Source organism: Python bivittatus, unplaced genomic scaffold, assembly GCF_059951505.1.
Source record: "Python bivittatus isolate LINGU-HERP-01145 unplaced genomic scaffold, Pbiv_v1 ctg000020_np1212, whole genome shotgun sequence".
In the NCBI taxonomy this organism is placed as follows: Eukaryota; Metazoa; Chordata; class Lepidosauria; order Squamata; family Pythonidae; genus Python; species Python bivittatus.
Window position 1 is genome coordinate 48,007,172 of NW_028277030.1, and position 15,402 is coordinate 48,022,573.

The 15,402-nt window shown below is 38.9% G+C and overlaps 1 long non-coding RNA gene across 4 annotated transcripts in view; it reads left to right on the top strand.

Moving 5' to 3' along the window:
- Positions 1-11,874, top strand: part of LOC148217053 (uncharacterized) — a 43,289-nt gene extending 31,415 nt beyond the window's left edge. For 3 of the 4 annotated variants that reach the window (XR_015795703.1, XR_015795711.1, XR_015795705.1), the window contains 2 exons: positions 1,697-1,780; positions 5,375-11,874. This is a non-coding gene — a long non-coding RNA (uncharacterized LOC148217053). The remainder of the gene's footprint in view (positions 1-1,696; positions 1,781-5,374) is intronic. The other variant, XR_015795706.1, reaches the window with a different exon arrangement.
- Positions 11,875-15,402: the final 3,528 nt, after the last annotated feature.

The window sequence follows — 15,402 nt, forward strand, 5'->3', positions numbered from 1 at the left end:
AGTGAAAATGGCTGAGAATAAGAATATTTCTCTCCCTACTTTCTTATATGAAACAGAGACTTGATCATGTCAGGAGAAACAGAATAATAAATTGAATGCATTGGGAATGGATAATTTAAGAAGTGCATGTGGCAAGACAAGAAAAGATTGGTTCAAGACCGAATGGTTGATGAATGAATGTGGATTGAATACAAATGTGAGGGACCAGAACAAAGAAGTATGCAGGAGGTTTGATCCTATAGAGCAGTGTTTCTCAACCTTGGCAAGTTTAAGATGGGTGGACTGGCAACCTTGCCAAGGCTGGCTGGAGAATTCTGGGAGTTGAAATCCATCCATCTTCAACTTGCCAAGGTTGAGAAACACTGCTATAGAGAGAATGAATGAAGATTAAATACAATAATAAATATGTGAGAGATAAGTGAATGGGCTGAAAGGGGAAGACTGAGAAAGTCATGGTTGTATGGGGCTGATAAAATACTCAAAGAGAGGTGTGAAATTTGATGAAGAAAAGGAGGCAGTGTATAAATGAGGTGGAAGCAAGGATAGAAAGCTATAGAGAAGTATTATGAATGGTATTGGAGTAAATTATATTCATTATCTCCTGCTTTTAATTTGTTTTGCCCACTTCTTTTCACCCTTTTTTCCTGCACTTTGTATAACATTGCTTACTCTGGAAGGAGATAGCATCATGCTATGTGTACAGGGATGACTTAGAGCAGGGGTTGGCAACCTATGGCCTATGGGCTAGATGTGACCCACCACCCAAAATCATCTGACCCGTGGTCCCAAAAGATATATATTTGTCCAGCCTGAAAGAGAGTGGGAAAGGGAGCTCACTGTCTCCTCGGGTGGCTGTTTTGGCAACAGCTTCATCAGTCATCGTGGCATGGGCAGAGCAACATGTTCCCCAGAAATGGCAGTGGCAGTGGCATGGCCTCTGACCCCTACACTGAAGAAGGTTGCCAACCCATGACTTAGGGCACAAAAGTATCATTTCAAATACAGAATGCTCAAAACAGTTATTCTGAGCTTGGCATTATTCATGCCTGGTCCATTTTCTACATGCTTAGTAATTTATGTTATGGACTACTCTTAAGTTTATTTCAAAATGGCTGTTCCCAGGGCAGGTGGCTTATCAAGCACTTTGGATTCCTTGTAGAACATCTGAATTTAGCAAAAGTACCGTTTTTATGGTCACATTTTGTTTTTAAACTGCTGCAATCATGTGACTGCAGTTTACAAAGAAAAACAGTCATAATGCAACAATATACAACCAATCATGACAAATTAACTAGAACACATAAACAATTCTATTTTAAAAAGACTTGTGGAAGAACTCTATTTTTTCTGGCCTCCAGAAGTCCAACAGGGTTGAAGTTAGCCTGATCTCTGATGGTAAACTGTTCCCTAGCAAGGAGGACCTAAGAGAGAATCATCTTCTCCCAGCCTCTGTCCCTCTAATTTCCCAATAGTGAGGGGCCACCAATATTTTTTTCTCAAATTGATGATATCAGACAGGTTGATTCTGGTTGAAGGAAGCTTCCTTATTTGATTTGTTTAAATAAATTTATATCCCATATATCCACTGTTTTAGTAGCCAAAAGATCTAAAATACAAAATAATAATGGATTATGTGGAAAGTCCTTTTATTGCAAATTTTAAAAACCAAAACAAAAATAATTTTTTCTCGTTGCAGCTAAAGCAAAACAAACCCTAGTCTTCAATAGAGCTAACACCAGGAATTACAAGCCTGTTTTGTCATTCAGAGTTGAGCTTCAGGGTAAGACGACGTAACTATTGTCTTGGAAGAATATGTTCTGTTCTCTTGTCTGGAAATACTAATTCTGTATATTCTGTAACTCATAACATGATAGATTACAATTTCTTTCATCAATTATTTTTATTACTGCATCCAAATTCAAAAGAATGGTACTTAATTTGAGTGACATTTTAAGATGTATGTATATTTCAGATTCATTTTTACACAAACATATGCATACATATGCATATGCATAGATGTAGATCTATTTTCTGTTTGTGAATCTATATGTGTACCTATAATCACATTATAGTGGGTGGGTGTGGGTGTAGGTGTATGCATCCCATCACCACACAACTTCACTTAGTCTCTCTCCAAGTCAGTATTATAAAAAGACAGCGTTAGCTCTGAAAGGAGAAATCCAGTCCTGAAAAACTCCATTTTGCCTTTGTGCCTCTGAGGCCAATCTATTTTGAAACTGGAATCCCAACATCAGAAAGGGACAACAGGAGAGGTACCAGAGGTGGGTCAGAAAATACAGTCCAAATTCTTTCTGCGTCCCAAAGAGTTGGCTAATTTATGACATCTCAGAAGTTGGTGCAAATTCTTTATCGTGGTATTAATCTGGGAGAGTCCTGTTTAGAAAATAGCCAGAGAGGGCAAAACCCAGTTCCTCTGTGGCTATTTTTTCCCATTACTTTTCCACTGAACGTTTTTTTCAGAATGTTTCAGAGTCTTCCTAAAGAGATACAGTTCCATTGATTCAGTGGAATTACATGCCTCTGAAGCACCCCACTGGAATAAGCTGATGGGCCTGGCTTCTGTATTGTGAGGAATACAGTATATATCCTGTATTCTGTACTGTGAGGAATATTCTGTATTGTGAGGGATATATACCATTGGTGGTATCAAGCCTGCGTCCCAGGCCAAAACGCTGACAGGAGTTTTGACCCTGAATAAAAACACCACTATTATCTCTCTGCCTTGATGAATTCATTCACAAGTACAATAAAAGCAATAAAGTTCCCCAGCTGGAAGTAAGCTCAAGTTTCTTAAAAAAAAAAATGCTTATGGCATCATTCACGGAAAACAATATATTATTTTCTGTGGAATGGTATTGTTCCAAGTAATGCCCTAGGAATATTAACCACAGCCTATCAATATATGCACATCAGGGAAAATAAGGGCTTACTTAAATACACATGAAAATTAATAGCTTTCCTGATCTGAACTCATTTTCTCATGCTCTTTGGATTACGGAAGGGTTATTCTTCTGGGGTTTGCACTCCAGGGATTAACATCTGTGTAAATGTGGTCATATAAAAAAAAAGCTTCCAGAATGAATCCATGAATTGTTCTCATTGACATTAGAAGACACTCTCTCTTGGACAAGCCTCCTTTGCAGGTGCACCAATGACCACACACTCCTTGGAAGGATTATTTTCTTAAGATGCTGTGCAGTTTGTCAGGCTTTTCCTGGACAGTCTCACTGTTCTAAGCAGCTGCTGGGAACAGTTGTTTTTTAGTACTGATTTTTCAAACCCAACTTCCCTGTGCAAAACATTGCTGAACACAAGCCCTCTCTTCCCAAGGCAACACAGAAATACAAAGCATACATATTATTTGTAGGCGAACAACACTTTGTAGCAAGCAGAAAATGTAAAACCCCTTACAAATATGCTTCTTGCAACTCCTCTTTTCCTATTTTTACCTTCACCCCTAGTGTGGATCTTTAAGACAAAGCATGTCTATTCAACACCTGTGGGGATTAAGGGGCCGAGCTTAAATCCATTGCCTCTGTGAGCCTGTCTATGAGCATTGCTTGACCTACAGAATCCCATTATATTATACAGTATATCTGTGTTCACACTGGCAGATACTTCCAGTTCCATTAGATCTGTTCCTTTGGAGACAGCCAGGCTTGTCACTGCATTTGACAAATTCATCTGAAAAAGTTTATTAACCGCACTCTCTAAATCATGCATAGCCATAATATTGCATTATCAAATGGTGGGCAATGGTGGGCATCCCTTGATCTGAATTATTTGAAGCATGGTTGTGCCAATTCCAGAAGCGCATGTTTCTTTCTAAATTTGATATATAGCACTGTGAGGTGAGGGCAGGGGAAGGTATTAAAGTGTTAGCCTTCCCATATTTTGTAAAACTGCAAGGGCAATCAATAAGTGGATTGTTAGTTTTTGTTACAGGAACAGACTGCTTGCAGTTCTGTGCCTTAATGCTTTGTCTAGGTGCTGGTCCATCTATAAATATGCTCTCCTCCTCCCTGTGCTGTTTGCTCAGCTTAGTGGTTTTCTTCCTGCATGAGAAAAATGAGAGAAGGTGAATCTTTATTTCCTTTGCTTTTCATGCCATTGTGGAGGCAGAGTTGGGGGTTACTTTAACCCCAGGTCACATTGAACAGTCATCACAGTGCGTCTGAAACTTTCCTGCCTTTATGTTCTTTTGTTCTGAGGTCCAACTGACCTCTCACTGAGCGTTCATTTCTTTGGGCCACCAACAGCCATGTTTCGCTAGCAGCCTTCGTTTCTTTCCTCGGCCTCTGCTGTGAAGTTCAAGAGTCTTTGCAATGAATGGCTGAGAGAGGAGCCCAGCTTTTCCTTTGTTACAATACAGCCCAAGATTTTGTTTGGCACAAAACACAAACAGATTGCAAAGTAGCCTAGGGAGGCTCCATATGGCCCAGCTGAAAACTGCCTGCTTTTCCTGATAGGTTTGTAAATATTGTTCCATTTGCTGTCTATTTAACTTGCCTATAAAAGTTGCACTCGATTCCTGGTAACTTTGTGGACACATCCAAGCAGGTTTCTTGGCAACAGTGTGGTAGTGGTAATTTTTTTTCTTTTTCTTTTTCCCTTCAAATTCCCAGCTTTACCTTTTGTTCTGCCGTTCCCTGGTACTCCCCGGACCAAGAACTAACTAGGTCTGAGTTAAGCTTCCTAGCCTAGACTTGGTGGGCCAGATGGTGCCACTTTCTGAGTCAGCTTGCCTAAATCCATCCATGCCTCCAAATCCTAGAACATAACATATTGCTGCCATTTTCTGTTTCGGTATGATTGCAGTTCATGGATGCTGCTTCTGAATTGGAAAGAAAAAGCCAATCTTTGGTTGTTAACTGGCTACCCCAGCTTTATATATTTACAAGGCATGAGCATAATTATATTAATGAACAAGTGAAAGAAAGTGGGGAGAGGCCCAGGCTATATTTCCTCCCACTTTCTCATATAACAAACTGGCCTGGGCAGCCATTCTGGACTGAACCCTTCCATCTGACACTTATACACATATGCACCCTCTGCTGAGCTAGAGTAGATCAGTATTTCCCAGTCTCAGCAACTAAGATGTGTGGACTTCAACTCCCAGAATTCCTCTGGCCAGCATACTGACTCGGAGATTCTGGGAGTTGAAGTCCACACATCTTACAGTTGCTGAGGTTGAGAAACACTGGAATAGACAGTGGGTACCACGTGGTTCCATTCCCTAGGATTTGCATCATTTCTGATGGATGGTCCCCACACATGTCCCCTGTGCCACAAATGCAACTCTACTACTTCATTTTCTTAGCCATAATCTCTGCCTTTTATTTTTTCCTGCCAGAGAAGTTGCAACAGAGCTCTTGCTCCTTTTTTAGGATTACAAAATTCTCTCTGATATACTAACTCTGGAAGAGGAAAAATGCTTCTTGAAGCCATCCGGAAGAACATGAAAAGAAATCCTGGCTGGATCTCCATGCTATGACCAACTAATTGCCTGGAATAAACCAAATATCATGAAGATGGGGCGATTGTGTTCCCTGCTCGGCTGAATGGATTGTGAAATTTGGACTGCTTGGAGCAGAGATTTATAAAGCCTCATCTGTCTCTGTCTCCAAATTTCACACCTACAAAAACGATCCTCTCTGAATGTTGTGATGGTCAGCCAACATGAGAATGCTAGGGATTAGCCTTTTCTGGAAATTGGGCTGCACTCTTGAATGATGTCTAACTTTGACAATGGACTGGATGAGAGAAAACAAGCTGAAACTAAAGTTTGAGGTTCTGGTGGTAAGGAAAAAAATGTTACTTTCAGAATGAAGTGAAGCTTGCCAGGGATGGGGTTGCCAGAGAGAGCAGGTTCATAGTCTGGGAGCACTCCTTCCTTCACAGTTCTCCCAGGGTTTGCAAGTGATGGCTGTGGTGAGAAGCTGGACATTGCTTGCAATGGAGGCTTGTGTTAGTATTTTTTATCTGTTTCTCTTGGGGAAGTCATCTTAAATTCAGTATGGTCTTCCTTTCAGGTACAGACGCTAAAAGCTGGAAGGGGGATGAAGACTATATTTAATTAATAGAAGCGGTTATACTTTAATGTAAAATCATTTTGCACAGATCTGTGACTGACCCCAAATTCTAATCTCTTAAAGCTTTAACTTTTGCATTTTTGTTGGCAACGTTTTTGAACAGAATACAGTAATTTTTATGGATTTCACCTGGCTTTATGCTTTGTTTTCTTTTTAAGAAATTCATAGGAGGGAAAAGTATATTTAGTCCATGTCATTAGTTGTGTCATAATATTACTATTACCAGATTTTTTTTTTCCAGCAGGTTTTAGTTGAAGCAGTCCTGAAATATAATATTAGCCTGGGACAAAAGTTAATAAAACATAATGCTGTGGAATTACAGATGGCGTAGTTATAGAATTTGCTATAGATGAAAAATGAATTCATCAAGGATGGAACATTTCCAGATCTGGGGGACCCTAAGAACCACAGCCATTTGGTCTTGCTAGGGTTGAGTTGGAGCCTGTTCATCAAGGTCCCTACAGCCTTCAGACACTGGGAGAGAACCTTGATGGCATCATTTGGACAGCCAAAGACAGAGATGTACAACTGAGAATCACCAGCATACTTATGATATTTAATTGGGAACCAACAAATAACTTCATCCAGCACTTAATGCAGGTGTTAAATAGGAGTGGGAGAATATCAAGCCCTGAGGCGCTCTGCAGTGCAGAGGTCTAGGGCTGGACCTTTCTCCTTCCTCCAACCAATACCAACTGGAACCAGCTTGGAAGAAGGTCAAACAGCTGAGCAATGGCACTACTACAATTGCCACACTGCTGCCAAAATAGCAAGGAAGTTTGCCATCCTCTTTGAGGATGAATGAAAATACAAGGGGGTTTTCCAAGGAGGAGTGGGAGAAATTGGGAAATTTGCATCACCTCAGTCCTTGTTTGCATATAATATTTGTGATTAACAATACTGTGTGTGTAACCTAAGAGCAGGGAAAACCACCTCATGGAAGAGAGTCATTAAGGTACAAGCCTTTATCTGTTCATCTTGTTTCTAATGATCATAGTTCATGCACAGACTATTGGCCATGTGGAATCATGATGACTTATTTGAGATGGCTATAATGATCTCTCCATTTGTGACACACACACCCTCCAAAATACCCCAACTCTGAACTCCCTCATTGCAATTAGGCATGAGAATTTAAATTTCTCAAACTTAATTGCCATTGGGGGAGAGCTGATTAATGCTTAACCATCTTCCCCTGACTACAACTCCTTCCATTAAACCTTTGGGCCAGGTTTGGCTATATATTCCTCTGAAGCCAAGGATGGTATTTGCTCAACCCAATGGCTAGGAAGATGGAGTCTGGGTAAGAGATTGTATGCTAGATGGGTGAGGACTTCAGAGTCTGCATGCATTCCATAAGTTTGTGGTTCCCTACCTATGACAATGTGTAGAATTGTGCTGCAGCATGCATACAAATGGATAAAACCCAGCCATTTGTTTCATGAGACCTCTGCTGCAAATAGAAGCAGCATATGTGACCAGATTCACCTAAACTGCTTTTCTTCAGTAGGAGATTGTTTTCTGTTTAATGAGTTTCTCTGGATGATGGATGAACTACTTTATTTAGCATGAGGTCTGTTTCACTGTAAATCAGGATCCTTCCTCACAACCCAGTCTGTTCTCTCACCTGCTCACTGTTTGGTTTTGGATTCTATTCATGACTGACAGCCTAATGTTATTGGACATTTACTAATGTTATAGTAAAAAAATGTCTTATAATGCGTTCTTTATTGCTGCAAGGCATGGCTGAATTATTCACAGGCAGCAAACGAAAGAACAAGACTGGTATTCCATTCCATTTTATGTATAAAAAATGAAGTTTTTATCTTGAGTTCATAAATCTAAATGTAATAATATTGCTTATCTCCAGACACTCTTTTCAGCATGTTGGTTTTAACAGACAAGTACAACACTTCAAATGGGGAAACACAGTGGGTAATATTTATATGAAACTTCCAGCCACCGTGGTATTTTGCTCATGTGGAATATCATGGCATTTTGCCTGGATCAAGTCACCAGCAGATTAACACATTAACACTTTAAAAAACACGTATGTGCAATTTACTCTGAATGCAGTCTTAGACTTCTGTTAGGAATACCTTTTCCCCAACACCAAACTGAAGTACTACTTCATATAGCTGTTCAGATGAACATGCTGCTAAAAATTTGAGTGCGTAAAACTGAGGGTACATACATAGTCCTTTAAAATAATTTGACTCTTTTTTCCTTTTCCAAAAAGGACTTTCAAAGTAGCTAGTAGTACAATCACATTCAGTGAATTATTTTTTTATTTATTAACCTGCCTTTAGGTTTATACAACACTCACAGTGACGTCTAGCAATTAAATTATAATATGTTAGGTTAAAAATTAAAATCATTAAATTAAAATCAAGGCAATTAAAATAATCAAGACAAATCAGCATCATTGAAATCAACGTCCATTCAGCCAACAGAAGCTTTGTGAAAGACCTTTTGCCATTTTCATGAATAGTCGGAGAATGAAAGCTGAATCCATACACTTGGAAGGGCATTTCACAGTCTGAAGGACACATAGGCCCTCTCCTGAATACTAGATAGATGAACTTTGGCAGTGGGGGAATCTTTAAATGGGCAACTCTATATAGTTAGAATAAAAGAACATAGTTTAATAGAATCATAAAGATGGGAAGAAATGTATTGTGGCATGAACTTCCATGAGCAAGAATTGACTTTCTCAGATGCATAAAGCTGTATAGAATGTATATTAGAAATGTAGTACCTACTAAATATATAGAGACTGGAAATGTTTTGATCAATTATAGTTTGCTGGGTGAGCCAAACCTGGCAAACTGAAGTTTGTCTTGACTATGGTTTCTTGAAAAGCAGTTTCAGTCCATGGGTTATTAAGCTAGCTTTTTTCAACAAATAATAGTAGATTGCAACCCACAAAAGCCTCTGCTGTCATGTATTTGTTAGCTTTTAAAGTGAAACAAATGCTAATTCTAAAGATTAGTTGAAAATAGAGTAAATATACGGTTTTGATTCTAGACATAGATTTTGTATGGCTTATTACAATGAAATACCATCATCCTTTATTGAAACTATTGCATAAAACTAAATATATTTTTGTGTGTGTGTGCGTGTGTGCACGTGTGCATGTATCATTTTGTGGTTGCTGCTGCTGTTTTCCTTTCCTTTCCTTTCCTTTCCTTTCCTTTCCTTTCCTTTCCTTTCCTTTCCTTTCCTTTCCTTTCCTTTCCTTTCCTTTCCTTTCCTTTCCTTTCTCCATTCCCCTTCTGCTTCTCCTTTTTCTTTTCTTGTTTCATTTAATGAAATAAATACTCCCCCCCCCCAAAAAAAATTTACAATGATCCCTTGAGGAAGAGTCTATATTTCTTCTAAGATAATTAGACGTTTAACTAAATTCAAGCAGGTTCAGAATTTTTTCTCACAGTAACCCTATAAGGTGGGCTATGTTAAGATAGATGAGCTAATAAGCTTCCTGGTTAAGTGGAAATCTGAACCCAGAGATTTCCAAAACTCAGATCTAATATGCTATCTGCTGCATCATAAAAATTCCACGCTGATTTCACTTGTACACATACACGCTTCACAGAAACAAGGCTTCTTGTGAACCAATGCTAATCCATTTCCTCCACTGAAAGAAATATGGGGAAACTGTTAAGTAATATAGACCATAATGTTTAGCTTTATAGATCCTGTTAAATTGGGTAGTGGATATGACCTGATTAAGAGTAAAGACTGATTTTTTAAAAAATATTCCAGAAGCAAATAGCTAAAACTACCCGCTTATTGCTATGCATATTTTGCTGCCAGTGTAACAAAAGATACAAGTACATGAGCCCTGCTGAGAGCTCTGTAGATCAGATTCCTTGTTTATGTTAACAGCTGCAAGCACAACATTCAGAGTCAAGCTGGAACTGAAAGCTCTTTTCCCTCCACTTCCTACCAGAGCTAGGTTTTTTTTTTTTTTTAAGGATTTCTTCAAGAGCTTTACCCTTATATTTAGAGGCCAAGGTGTACCTGTTTAATGATTAGACTTAGGCTACCTCCAAAATAAGATTATACCAGGAACATTATTGTTGTGATGCCAGGAACTTCATGGTAAACCCTGCCTGGCTTATAATCAATCCACATTCATGAATTGGAAAATTTAATGGACTTGAGAACCACTGATTGTAATGATTATGTCCTTCCAAACTGGATGCTTCATATCAGACTGTTGTTGCTCCACCTTTATTGGAGCAAGGAGCCTTTTGCATGGCCAAGGATCAGAGTAGTTAATGGAATGATATAAATTGGATGGCTACTAGATCTGAAAAGCAAAAATCTGTATGACCACTAGATGATAGCAAATACTGATCTCTTGGTTGTTATCTGGAGATCATCCAGATTTGTATAATCCAGATCTGTTGGACCTACCATGGATTTTCAGGGTTTTTTCTGTGTGGTAAGGAGAGATATCTCTGGGTTTGGGCATATTAATTATGCTAATCCTTCCTCTTCCTCTTCCTCTCATTTTTCCCGCAGGTGCAGGGTCCACTTCTTTTTTTTTTTTTTTCTGGATCAACCAGATGTTGATCCGTTGGTTGCAACAGAATTGACCAACTGGCTTGTCGTCTGATCCAGTGATTCCCCAGAAGAGTTTGCGGGCTGATGCAACCTTGGAGACACATTTACATCTATCTCATCAATTTCTCTTACTACAGACATACTAGCTCTTCTATACAAGTGTTTTCTAGATCTTTTAAATTGTTAAAAGAAAACCTTAAACAGAATTTTTTTTTTTTTTTTTAAAAATAGCCTTTCAGTATTTTATATTGTAATAGATGGATGGATAGTCTTAGGCTATCTCCAAACAACAAAATCCTTTCTAATGAAGCATTTCAGCTAATGACTATGTCATATAAAGTTTGTTGTTTTTTCTTCTGGCCATCTAAATCACATTTAAGCCTGGCTTACTATTCTCTTACAATATCATTTTATAAGGACTGTGTTTTTTTTTTCATAATGAAGTAATCTTCTCGCTTTCTAACATCTGCAGATGCAGAGGATTATAAATTATCTTTCCTCAACTGATGACCCATCACTCACAGAAAAAATCTTGAGGCTGTGATGTATCCAAGCCACAAGATCAAAACTGTATCGTCATGTTTCTGCACAGAAGAAAATTATGCAGAGATTTTAAATTTACAAAGTATAACAAAATACAATGTCACACACAAAGCATCAGTATGTATTTATACCACACAGAATTACATAAACGCAAACATGTCAGAGAATCACATCCTGAGCATTAATCCTGTTTTCAGTTCCAAAACTCTACAAATGATTGGCAATTTCCTATAAAACTTTCAGTGCCCTTTTTGCTCCTCACATAAGCCTGCATTTTACAAGTAATTTTTGCACATGACTATTACATACAAGATTTTTTGAAATCAGTTTTCAACTTCTCAGTTTTCATTGTTTTTCCTATGTTGTAATGAAAGAATACTACTTAAAACATACATTTTTGCAGAGTCAGAATGCTTTTCATGGTTTTCAGATGTTCTTTTTATCAAAATAAAACATGAACTAAAAGCATTTCTCTTAAAAAAAAAAAAAAAGATTTTCATGGGTTGTACTTTTTATCTGTTTTTAATATTGTATGCTATCCAGAGTTGTTTTGAATTGGGTGACTTTACATATTTAATAAATTAAATATCGTGAAGAGTATTTTCAAGAATGATTGCTTATCATCACAATAAGGTATATTAAACAATTTAAGTACAGTATATATTAAAATGTAACAATATTTTCGAAAAAAATGTAGTACTCCTACTAATTTGTTGTTTGTAAAATCTAAGTATTTAATATCTTAGAAAATACTAGTTTCTAGTACTTTTTAAAGCATTACACGGAGCTACCTCACTTTGGGCTCACATAATTTCCTAATGCATCTTTACTATACTATAAATTTTCACAAATCTGATTTTTTTTTTACCTCCAAATAAAAGATCTCAGGATATTGTTCAATATCCTGAGTAGCTGCCAGCTATCTATAGTTGTGTTAAACAAACTGGGTGCTTCATAAAGCTGCTTTACACATTCACCTATCTGTAAGGAATGTGTTGTGATGAGATGCTATACTCTAAATGATTTGTTCAGCTGCACAAATGCCAGCATTATAAGAAATCTGTTTGTTAGATGAAAGGTCAGTGAAAATTCTGCTCTGATTCCTGGCGCTTTGCTGTACTCCAAAATAAATTCCATCTGAAGTTTTGCCAAACTTGTCAGACTACATGCAGTCACAGCTGTAAATCTTGGCTCTCTGGACACTTATCCCTTTATTCAGGAATAGGCATACTAGGCAAAAGGCTCATTGACAAAACATAGTAAGAGTGGTCTCTTCATTGCAGACAAGAATGAAGCCATATACCCAGATAACATTTGACCATTGCCTTATATCAAAGGCAAAGTCTTAATATAGGTCTGTGCTTCTAATTTTAAATTCTAGGCATTTTCCTCCCAACTTTGTGAGTCAATTAATATTGGCTGTTGTCTTGATGATTTTGGGAGGTACCTGACCTACGTTGACATAATACTTCTCTCTAGTGTTGGAACTGCTGGTTCCTGCCTCGCCAGCTTCATTCCTTACACCAACTCCTTCCCCTAATTTCTCCTTCTCTTCCCCCTCTGAGTCTGGATGTGTCAAGTATTTCTCCCCTTCCCTCCTTCTGGTTGTGGGGGGTTGGAGACGTGTTCCTCTTTCCATTTCTTTTTCAACTGAACCTGATGAGATCTCCCCCTTTTCAGATTTATCTATCCCTACCTCCTTCAAAACCAGACAGCAGCAATAAGGGTATTAACATATCTTTGGTTTTTTCATTAGAGAGTCCACCTTCCAGAACTCTCTCTCTCTCTCATCTTCAGAGGATTGAATTCTCTCTTTCTCACAAATGTGTCTCCAAACAAGTCCCTTCCCCTTCAACAGCCTGATTGTATGATAAGGTAGTCTGGGCTTGTGCTGATATTGCAAACGACACTGACACAGAAGACTTAGTACATGGATATTCATCTGCCACTTCCCAAGAATAGTAAGTGTCTAGGTAGTCCTTCCAAAGAATCAAATATTTCATTCTGCCCCACCTGTGCTGTGAGTTTAAAATAAATTCCACCTTGAATTCTCCTCTTCCCTGAACCCCTCCCCCCTCCAAAGTTGTGGTTGTTGATGGAGCAGAAATGCATGGGGGACAAAGGTTAGATTAGAGGTATTCTAGGACCAGGAGGGAATGGCAAAAACTGGATGCACTTTCTAGTGTGACTAGAAACTGCAGATAAAAGGTCACAGGACTGATCTATGGAATTATAGGAAATGGTCCAATAAATTTAACATCTAGCTTAAATAGTTGTATGGAGGGGGAAAATATGGTAGAAAGCTAGGTGTGACCTTCAGTAATGATGGGGAGGGTCTTCATGACTATGATGGTCAACTGAGTACTTGTAGGAAGCTTTAGCATGATTCAGTTGATCCTTAAAGAGGTACTGAGCAGCTTGAAATTCCTGGAGAGAATAAGAGACTTCTGGGATAAACTAGGGCTAGGATGCATTTGGCAGCAGGGACAAATGGTAGAAGTTGGTGGCCTGAAATGGTGGTATCTAAGTAGAGGCATGAATTGGGTTAGTCTACCTCATCCATAGGTAGAAGGATAGATAGGTAAATGATCTTGCTGGGTATTTTATATAGGAACTTTTTTTTTTTTTGAAAACTCTATTAGATGTAAAGCTTCACCTGTTGTTTGCCCATCATCTATAACTGGACCAAGAGAGAACAAATGCCACCTTAGATGATAGAATATGTTCTTCCAAAATGCCCTCCTTCTCCATAAATATGATAATGTCTTGATACTTCAGAATGGAGGATTGTAGCAGGACACTGACAAGCAAAGTGTCCAGGTTGTCCACAATATAGGTGTAGACCATGTATGCATTGGCATACTTCTTAGGCAGATAGCAGAGCTCTGCTAGCTCTGAGCTACATGGCACCAACTGTTGAATTTTCTGATATGTAGGTAGGGAGGAGGAGGAGAAGGAGGAGGGAGCAAACAAGAATAGTGCTATCTTCTCTTCTTACCTGTTCTGTGCTGTTCTTTAAGACTTCCATTGAAGCAGACTTGAATCAATGTTCATGTAATCTCTCTCTGAGGTGCCCTGATGACTGAGTTTATTTCAACTCATGGTCTCTCTTTGAATTGCTCAGTTAAATTTCTTTCGTTCCAGTCCACATCCTGATCTAACAGCTGAAACTCAGGAACATGCTCCACACCAAACATTTTGTCCTGATCCTGCTTCACATGCACACATATGAAGGAGTTTGTTTCCCTTTTTACTTTGGAAACACGATACAGAGAAAAAGTTCCCACAAATCCAAAGTCTATAAGGCTTGCCTGTTAACAGTAACACAGAGGAAGGGTCATCAAGTGCAGTCTGAAGTCAACACCAAGATCGTAGGTCATTAGTCAGTACGGGTTGAGGTTTCACAGGATAGCAATTTCATGAAACAAGACAGGAAGCAGAGTAACTAGAATGTTGTTACCGAAGAAACACCTATTTGCTGAGCCTCTTTTATAATAGCCGCCCCAATGTTGCTCATTTCTGAGGGCGAGATTCCTTTCTCACGAGTAGCCTCGCTGAGCATCTCTGCTGAGCTCTTTTCTCAGCACGTCTTACTCTGGCATCGGGTGGTCACAGCCTCTCTGCTTCGTTATCGGAGACTGGATCCATCTGGGTCTGTTGCTCGCTGCCCTGCCCCACCTCCTCCATCTGCCCAGCCGGCTATTCATCCGGTGCCTCCGATTGCCCCAGCTCCTCTTCTGCTTGAACTTCTGAAAGTACCTGGTCCTCAGACTCTGGCTCTGAATCTGAGTCAGAGCTGGCCATGATACATTTACTCTCTCAGATGTGAGAAATGTCATGCTTGGCAGTCATCTGTTTCATCGGAGTCTCCAAGTTAGCTCTCAGGTTTGCTACAACTTATCATAGTTGTCCAAGTCTAGGTAGTTCTGCATCAGAAGGTGGGTGTTGCTCATTCTGCAGCTTTATCAGTTGTTAGGCTAATTATAAATCCTACTCATGTTGGTTAGTGGGAGAACTAAAGGTCTCAGAAAGATATATAGTTCACATTGATTGAAGAAGTGTGTACATTTGATTGGATTCCAATCATATTTGTCAAACAGGCAGTTGAATATTTGGCTTCAGATGGCCATGGCTACTGTAGCTTCTCCAGCAATGGGCTGGAGCTGGTATGGAG